Source organism: Theobroma umbraticum, unplaced genomic scaffold (assembly GCF_002168275.2).
Source record: "Theobroma umbraticum cultivar Fairchild unplaced genomic scaffold, ASM216827v3 scaffold_146.0, whole genome shotgun sequence".
In the NCBI taxonomy this organism is placed as follows: domain Eukaryota; kingdom Viridiplantae; phylum Streptophyta; class Magnoliopsida; order Malvales; family Malvaceae; genus Theobroma; species Theobroma umbraticum.
Window position 1 is genome coordinate 2,046,172 of NW_018397265.1, and position 8,211 is coordinate 2,054,382.

Consider the following 8,211-nt stretch of genomic DNA (forward strand, 5'->3'; position numbering starts at 1 on the left):
TTATAAAATATATACTTAAAAAGAAGTTGTAAGATTAGAATAGTTTTAGAACCCAACCATTTTTTTTAATTTCATGCAATTAATAACAAACCTATATAGTTAATTAAACTTGTAATGTTGTTTAAGCTATTGTTTGGATATTTATTTTTAGTTATTTAAGTTTTGAGATTTTTTTTTTGATTATTTAAATTTAAATTTGATGATTTGTGTGCTTTTCTAAATTTAATTATTAGTGAATTATATGGAATATGGATGAAAATATTATTGTATATAAATATGAGTACGGATTTGAGTTTGGATAATTAGGTACCTATTAAGAGCATTTTAATAATTTTTTTACATAATTCAGTTTTTAAATGGTTTTGGATAATTATCGAATAGTGGGTATGTATTAGGGTTTGGATTAGGATAATAAATTTTAAAAATATTCAAGTAATTAGAAAGTTCGGGTATTTCATTTACTAATCGAGTTTACATTTGAGAACCTCAAAATTAGTGAGTACCCTACTCGTTAACACCCCTAATCAGATTCGGATACAAGCAAACAAAACAAATTGACAATATTGAGAGTGCAAGCAACAATCAAACAACCAAAGGACCAAGTCTATGAATTAACCTACAACAAAAAGGAAAGATATATTAACTAACATAGTAATAGGTCAAGAAAATTCATATGTTAAATTCACAAAAAAAGGAACTCAAAAAGAAGTCAAAAAGCTACTAATGGTATGCACAGAAGAACAAAAAAGGACCCAAATCAACTTGCATTAGATCAATTGGCATGATTGTTTTTTACAATCTCCTCTAACTTACTAAGAATGATATGTTTTGAACAGCAACTTAGAAGTCCTAATTGAGTGCCTAAGTCCCAAATTCACTTTGCCTCATTTCTTGAGATGGTATTCCTTGCATTTGACAATGAAGCAATGATTTCTGGATTTTTTTAGCTTTATGTGAAGCCCCCCTGTTTCATATTTTTAATGCTTTTCTACCTTAGTTTTTTTGAATTTCTTGCTACTTTTGGAAAGTTTGCCAACCTTAAATAGATCCAATAGCCTACATTAGGCAGCATCAGAGGGAGGAATCACATCAGGTTCTACATTAGAGTTTGAATTTTGCAATGGAAGGAGTTTTCGAGAGCTATAATAGGTGTGATAAGAGTAGGTAGTTTGCATTGGTTTGAAAATTTTGCTTGGCTGTGTTTTTGGCATTGAGCATTCCTCCTGGTCTAGTAATGGGCATTCTGGTTGTGCATCAATGATAGGGCTCGTAATGTGATTTGATGGTTATGTGCTTAAGATAAATTATTATTGATTTATTTGTGCCTTTATAGTTGTTTATTGAAAAAGGAGAGAAATTTTGAGATACAAACTTTCACTACACATGTCTCAATATTTTGATCATAACTCTCTCTATAGAACTCCAAATGAGGTAATTCTTAGACCGTTGGAAATCTTAGAGAAACATCTACAATTTTTATATTTACTACTTTACCCAGTTCAGCTTAAAAGGTGGTCAAAAACCTTATCAAATTTAAAGCACTATAGTAGTCCTAGAGAGAAAAATTAAAATCACAATTTTTGTAAATTAAATAGTTGAGGTTGTAGCCTTAGTGGAGGTAGGCCATGTGTCACGAACTATGCTTTTTTGTTTAAGTATGTGACAGAGTGTGGGCACTTGAGTGGATGTTTCCACACAAGCTAACTAATAGCTTGTTTATATCTAAACAAACATCAATAATAAATGCAAATTAGATTTAGGCAACCCAACATCGAAATCATAGGGCATAATGAATGCCATATACACAACCATTGGAGCCACATAAAGAAAAAGTTTTATTAATATCGAATTACGTACAAAAGGTCCAAGACATGTCATTGTCAGGTAGTAGGGGCAACTTTAGATGGTTTGCTATAAACATACCTTTGCTAGTGAAGTAGCCGGACAATTCGCTGACTACTCACCCTTTATAAAGAGTTTACGAGATTTTCAAGTATGTCACCAATAACTGTCACAAAATGTGAGATAGGAACATTCTTTCCTTAAAAAGTCTTCCCCTTAAAGACTTAACAAGCATTTACCAAAATGTCACCAAGTCTCAATGCAATATTTAAAAGGAAGACGTCTCCCTTGAGGTTGCAAAGGACTTAGTCTCTTAGACAATTCTACCATGTCATAGCTTTATACAAAATTGGCTCATGACATACTCCTCCACTTAATTTGTTGACATCTTCATTGACTAGTTGATTGAAACTCTTTAATCTTTTACTTGAAGAATCGAAGGTCGGCTTTCTTTTTCTAGGTGATTTTATTTTTCCTTAAGCCTTCCCATTTCACTAAGTACTCTTGTGTCGACCATCGATTGATTATTGCTATTCTCTTTATAAAGATCTCCTATACTTGGTGTTGTGATGGTGGCTTGGTAGTGATGGTAGCTCTCATAGCTTGACTCTTGCTTGCATCTGATAGATCCACATGGAAAGGCTTCAAGTTGCTAACATGAACCAATGGATGTACCTTCATCCACTTGTGAGGATCAATCTTGTAGGAGGTCTTCCCCACCTTAGCCATAATCTGTACAAGGGCTTTTCATACTTTCACACTAGTTGTTTATCTCTCTTTCTAAGAATTTGAGTTGTTTAAGTACCAATTTCATTAACATAAGGTCCCCTATCTTAAAGTGTTGCTTTCTTTAACCTCTGTCCGCCCACTTCTTCATGTGGTTAGAAGCTTTCTCTAGATAAGCTTGAGTTATCTCAGTATTTTGTCTCCATTCTTTAGCAAAGTTAAAGGCTTGAGGGCTCTTCTAGCTAGAAGATTCCATTGAGCTGTGCCGAAGTTTAGATTGTTATCTAGTGATGACTTCAAAAGGTGTTTTGTTTGTGGTGAAACTTTTCGACAAATTGAAACATAATTGAGCCATATCTACTAGATAAGGGCAATTCTTCTAATTTTCTTGTACAAAATGTCGTAAATATTCTTCTAATAGTTCATTGAATTGTTTCGTTTAACCATCTGTCTGTGGATGATAATTGAAGGAAATGTTAGGTTTTGACTTTAATAGCTTGAAGAGCTTTTTCCAAATGAAACTAGTAAACCTTAGATCCCTATCACTGACAATGTTGCTTAGGAACGTCTTAATATTTTACCATATGTTTAAAAACAGTACAAGCTATTTCTTTTGTGGAGCCAAACTTCTGTGCTAGGATATATGTCATTGTCATGGTCCAAATCTGGAGGCCATGACTGGCACAAGGGTATTGATGGGAGTGACCCTTTTAACCCATGCAAGTCTAAGATGAACAAATAAATCAAATACTCAAAATCACCTCATGGGACTCATCACCATGGAACAGTATATCAAACATGCATAAACATATTATCCAACATAGGAGTATGTCACATTATCCTGCACGCTCATGTGCTTAGAATGCAGAAGCAACACATATCAAAATAACATATATATGACATCTTATAGCAAATACAAGTGTATCCATTTCATGGCAAATTTCAAAGTATACATCATTTAATACAAGACAAATCCAAATATTATCCATGATAGTGAACATAAATGACCTAATCAAATAGGACTAGTAGAGTATGACTCGAAAAAAAATAGCTGACACCTACTAGATGCCTTACCAAACACCTAACAATGTTGACTATGGAAGTAGCTCTTTCTAAAAGACAACAAGCTCAAGCAACTATTGATTTGCAAAACAATTGCATCTTACATGTGTAAGTTATAATTAACTCTGTGAGCAAATACGAGGAGGGGGAACAAGCTAAATGGGAATATGCTTGTCAAATATGCTTTTAAAATAACTACAAGTAATCCATTGCAAACAATATCAAAGTTTGCCTTTCAATTATAGCAAATATCCAAATGGTTTGGGAATTCAATACCTGAACAAAATCAAACATCCCAAAGTGCTAATTATGAGCCAAGTAGGATCACATGTTGAAAGAAAACTCTAATACCATTGTCTCGATGAATACAAACTCATTTAAAAAGATTTTATAAGGTTTCGTCGAAAACTCATTCTGAAGCCTTTGAAATAAGAGTAACGGTCTATAAAATGTTTAAGTATTTCCAAGAAAACAATTTATAAGTATCGGGTCTAAAAGCTTTTGTAGAAGATGATGAGGAAAAAAAGGTTTAGTTTCAAGGAAAATGAAATAATATTGTTGTCTCTAGAAAATCCTTGACGAAAATGAATGAATTTAAAACATAACATAATTTGTATTAAATTGAGTGAATCAAGTCTAAACACTAAAGTCGGGACAATTACCTAACCCAAAGATCAAGACCAAGACAAATGCCAAATCCAAATGTTAAAATCGAAACAAATAACAACTCAAGAACCATGATCAAAACAATTGCCAAATTCAAGAATCAAAGTTTAAACAAATAACAAAACTAAAATCCAAAATCAACAATATCAATTTCAAAGTCCAAAGTTGAAACAATTATTGACTTCAATTCCATGGAATCAAATATCATTACAAATTGATTGTGGAGTACTAGATAGCATGGACAATCAAATCAAAACGTGCCATAGCACCAAAGTAGTCAGATAAACAATAGTCATTGACTATATGCCAAAGGAGGTAATGTTGTATAAACTACCAAACGAAACCAAATTGAAGGGGGTAGGACTTTGTTAGCTACCCAATCAAAGTTAAGCGTTGTGCACAATGGCTAGTGGCTAGTGGCTACTGTCACTAGCTACAGGTCCATAACTCAAGTAGGCTCCACTGAAACATTTTGATTTATGTTCCAAATATCCAAATATATGTTTCCAAATGAAAAGGTGGATCCATTCACCATCCAAGATCAAAGGGTTCAAAACAAAATGAAGTCAAAGTGTTCAAAATCTATTTCCAAAAAAAAAAGGATGAATTCAATTATACACATAATATAAGTTCGAAGTAAAGACTAAATTAAAATCATCAACCTCAAAGATAAATTGACCCAATGCTAGGGTCTATACAAAACTAATTATTTTTCATTTTAAATTTTCAAATAATTAATCAAGCAATTATCCGTAGACAGTATCAATTTTTGAGGCATCAAACAATTGAAAGGTTTGTTCCCCATGGTTAAAACTAAATACATAATAACATATCTACATAGCATACATAAATTTCATAAACAAAGTTGAAACCATTGTTCACATCACAGAGTTTGTCAAAATATGTTTTAATGTAAGGTTGTAAGTTAGGCATGCTTAATTATATTAAAATAATTAAAAAAACCATATCTACCCACACCTTGAAGCTTGCCTTTTCCTCTTGGTACTTTTTGTTGAAAGCTCAGCTTCTTCAACAAACTCAAATTACTCCAATAGCACCTAAAAATGAGGTTTAATCATCACTATTCTCAAAAACCCATAAGAATTTTGGAATACCTAGAATACCCATTTCTAACTCTATTTAATCTTCACTTATTTTCAATAATTTCCATGAATCTTTCATCCATACCTCATACCAAGCAAATAAGCAACTTATTTTACCTACTTTTCCTCCTTGGTGAGCTTCTAGTTAAGAGATCTAGCCAAATCTTGAAAACCAAGAAAAATTTCTAACGTTTAGCAAAAGAAAATAAAAAACATCAAAACCAAGTTTTTAAGAGTGTAAATCGTCACCTTTAGCACTTAGAATCCAAGATTTAATGATGGAGTTTGAAGGTCTTGAAGTGTGTGAAATTTGGGAGAAAATGGATGGAAGAATAAGGAAAGGTGAGAAAAATGAGTGATTTTTGAGTTTAGGGCTTTTAAGTTTATTTTATGCTAACTGGGCAATCTAGGATCGACTATGGAAGGTCTACGGTAGATCTTGGACTAGAATGTTTATGTTTCCTTTCATTTTTCCTTCATAGGATCAACTATAGAGGGTTTATAGTTGATCCTACACTAGAATGTGTGAACTTCCCTTATTTTTACTTCACAAGATTAACCTTCCATGCATTAGGGTCGACTTCTTAAGTCTGACTTTGCAAAAATTGTTCCTTTCATGGCCTAATCCCATTCTAAATCCCTTCTAAAACCTTCATAACTTTTAGTTTGTGAATTCTTAAGGATCAAATTAAGGTTTTTAAGTCAATAAAAGTATTTCCTAAGCTTACCAAATTAATTGTCCAATTTATTCAAATAATGAAAGCTATGGGTTTCTCAATCATGTACTTTGAGAAATGGTCCAGCACTACCAAAATTGCCATCATATCTCCCACTTTAGGAAGTCCTACTATGAATTCCAAGGAAATGCTTTCCCATGGTTTAGTTGGCATTGGTAAAGGCTCGAGCGTTCTTGTAGATTTTTGTTTCTCCATTTTGTCTTGTGGGCAAATAAGACTCGCCTTGGTATAATCCATCACATCCTGTTCCATATGAGGCTAATAGGAGCCTTGTTTTAATAATGCATCAATCCACTACTAACTTGGATGCCCTACATAAAGAGTATCATGGCATTCCCACAATAACTTTTGCCACGGCTCTCTCGCTCTTGGAACAAATATTCGTGGTCCTTTTGTTAGTAAAAACTTATTTTTCACCAAAAAATATTTGGACTTTCCACTCTCTACCAATTTCATAATAGCAATTGCTTGGGAATCTTGATGCAAGTTTTCTTTAATAAGATTACGGATATTTGTGGTTAATTTGCTAGATGTCATTAGCGCTATCACCTTGAAAGCTACGAACTTGGCCTTTTTTCTAAGGGCATCTACCACACGATTCACCCTTCCAATTTTGTGCTCGAAAGAGAAATCAAACTCAACTAAGAACTCCTGTCATATCACCTGCTTGGCTGTAAGTTTTGGTAATGTGAGGATGTGACTGGTAGCAATGTTGTTAGTCTTAACCATAAATTATGATGCTTGAAAACGGTGTCACCAAGACTATAAACAATGAATCACTATTAATAGTTCTGTCTCCTGTGCCCTGTATCTCCTCCTTGCTTCGTTTACTTTACAACTTTCAAATGTTATGAAGTGTCTTGCTTGTAACTACACTTCTCTATAAGCAAAATCTAATGCATTTGACTATGCCTCGAAGGGATTTTCAATATCCAGGAGTGATAAAGTAGGGTTCACAACATTACATCTTTCAAGCCTTCGAAAGCTTCTTGGCACTGCTGTGTCTAACTCTATTTTTGTCCCCTTTTTAGAAATTTTGTGAGTACTGCCATTTTTTTAATATCTTTCCACAAATCTCTGATAATAATTGGCTAGCTCTAAGAAGGAGTGAAGTTTGATCATCTTCTTAAGGGTTGCCCACTCCTTAATAGCTTTCACTTTTTGCATGTCCATTCAAATATGACCCTGGTTAATGATATGGCATATGAATTGAATTCAGGTTTGCACAAAGATATACTTTTCTTTCTTCAAATACAATTGGTTGTCCTGTAACCTTTAAAACACCTCTAGCAAATGATTTTGATGTTCTTTTAGTGTTAAGCTATATATCGCAATGTCCTCCAAATAGATTACAACAAACTTATTTAGGTAGTCATGGAAAACCTTATTCATTAATGTACAAAATGTGACGGAAGCATTGATTAATTCAAAAGGCATAACAAGAAATTTAAATGCTCCATATCACATAACATAAGTGGTTGTCGGTTCATCTCCACCAACAGCTCTTACTTGATGATAACTAGATCTAAGATGTAATTTGGAAAAATACTTTGCATGACTTAATTGGTCAAAAAGGTCTACTATAAGAGGAATAGGATTTTTTTTCATATTGTGACCTTGTTTAAAGCCCCGTAGTCTAGGCATAACCATCAACTCCTATATTGTGTTTTCTAAAATAGTACCGATGCCCCAAAGGTGCTTTTGAAGTCAGATGAAATCTTACTTGTATTAGCTTGTCCAATTGTTTCCTTAACTCCACCAACTTCAGGGGAGCTTTTATGTATGGCCCTTTTGTAGGTGGCCTGATGCTTGAGAGCAATTCTATCTCATGATTAACAACTCGTTGGGGTAGTAGAACCTTAGATAGTTGTTTTGACATCATATCTTGAAACTCTTCCATAACCAACTTCACTCTATCGGGCATCTGTTTGTGAAATCTTCATCTTTGTATATGGGCATGGCTGATAGCTCTATGATATACAATTATTTGGGCTTAATTTTGATAGTAATTTAGCTTAGTTTTTATGGTAATACATAGAAATTAGTAAGTTTTATTTAAATTATTTTAAATTAGT